Source organism: Cupressus sempervirens, chromosome 7 (assembly GCF_028749045.1).
Source record: "Cupressus sempervirens isolate cs-2001-9-10 chromosome 7, ASM2874904v1, whole genome shotgun sequence".
Lineage (NCBI taxonomy): Eukaryota > Viridiplantae > Streptophyta > Pinopsida > Cupressales > Cupressaceae > Cupressus > Cupressus sempervirens.
Genome location: NC_143124.1, coordinates 462,539,481 through 462,541,354, shown reverse-complemented (window position 1 = coordinate 462,541,354; position 1,874 = coordinate 462,539,481). Strand labels below are relative to the sequence as shown.

Here is a 1,874-nt window from a genome sequence, read left to right as displayed (position 1 = left end):
CAAGGATACAATTATCAGCACTAGGCAAAAGCTCTTCAAATTGTCATGGTATTCAATACAAACAAGCTATAAAATTACACCTCATTATTGTTAGATTCTGCAAGAAGTGAGAACCAAGCCAAGATTTGATGTCGGTTGTAGATCATATGCACCTCCACTCAATGATGATCAAAGATCAAAATAGAAGAATGAAGAGATATCTGAAATGAGAGAAAAATAGAGACAAAGAAAGAGAATTTTGAGAAGACTCTCAATACTCTTACTGAGCTATCACTTAGTTGATGAAGGTGAGAGGAGAGGGTTGTATATATAGAAAAAATGGGGCATATACATCCAAGAGGTGCATTAACTCCCATACCCCATAAAAGGTGGGAGGTTGTACCTACTTGGTAAAATATCAAAAAACATGTGAGAAATCTAACTACCCCATGACCTACCTAGGTAAGGTCAAAAAAGTGGTTATGAGAGGTGGCACAAAAAGCCAAAGGAGGATGTGTAACTCAACTACCCATGTGTGGGAAAAAGTTACACTTGTGGCTTATATATTTCACCATGTGTCCTCATAGTAACCACATAAAATAAACCTAAGCAAGCTTAAATAATATGTGTAGGAAAATAAATACCCCCTAACATAAGGAAAAAAAACCTACACTAACACCCCCCCTTAAGCATAGCTTAGGTGGGTGAAAAGATATGGGTCCTAGGAAATGAAGCCTGGTGAGGTACCCATGTACGAAAAATCTCTCACAATTGGAGAAAAGGAGAAAACCCAGTGGGAAAAACTCCTCCCCAAAGAGAGAAAATAAAAAACACGCCCCCCCCAAAGTAGAGAGAGTGAGACAAAGGACTAAGAAGCCCCTTTAGAAGTAGACACTGGTCGCACCCCTAGCAAAGCTCGCAGATGAAGGAACTTGCTCTCAGTGAAGGGTTTGGTGAAAATGTTTGTGATCTGCTCTGATGTTGGGATGTACTTGAGATCAATTATATTTGCATGAATCAGCTCCTGAATGTAGTGCATATGTATCTCAATGTGTTTGGTCCTCTGGTGATGGATTGGATTCTTTGAGATCTGTATTGCACTTTGATTATCACAAAAGATGACTGTTGGATTTTTGAATGAAATACCAAACTCAATGAGAATATTATGAAGCTAGATGGCCTCAGTGGTGGCATTAACTACCCCTCGATACTCATCCTCAATAGATGAAAGAGCAATTGCAGATTGCTTCTTGCTCAACCAACAAACTAGACCAGAACCAAGTGAAAAGCAATACCCTAAAGTAGATTTGCGATCTTGAGAATCACCTACCCAATCTGAATCTGTGTTTCCTACCAAGTCAAAATCCATGCCTATTGCATAGTGAATGCCATAACTATGAGTTCCTTGAACATAGTGAAGAATCCGCTTAGCTGCTTTCCAATACAACTCATGTGGCTCCTGCGTAAATTGAGAGACTATGCCCACGACATATACAATGTCAGGCCTAGTGTTAGTCAAATAGATGAGACTCCCAACAAGTTGTCGATATAAAGTGCCATCAACCAAGGGTGAAGAACACTTAGCCTCAAGTTTGACCCCTGATAGAAATGGAGTTGGTGCAGGCTTACAATCAGCCATGTGAAATCTAGAGAGCATATCAAGTGCATACTTGGGTTGTGCCATGAAGATACCTGATGAAGACTAAGTGATCTCAATCCCCAAAAAATAGTGCAAAAGACCCAAGTCTAACATTAGAAATCAATCATGAAGAGTAGCTTTCACTACTTTGATGGTGGATGAGTGACTCCCTGTGATCAAAAAGTCATCAACATAGAGAACCAAAAATGTCAAAGTATCATTCTATTGCAAAAAGTAGACATTCAGATCAGAATGG

General features: G+C 39.4%; 1 pseudogene; it reads right to left on the bottom strand.

Annotated features, from left to right (window-relative positions):
* Nucleotides 1-1,150: 1,150 nt before the first annotated feature.
* On the bottom strand, nt 1,151-1,618 carry LOC149547550 (secreted RxLR effector protein 161 pseudogene; annotated as a pseudogene).
* Nucleotides 1,619-1,874: the final 256 nt, after the last annotated feature.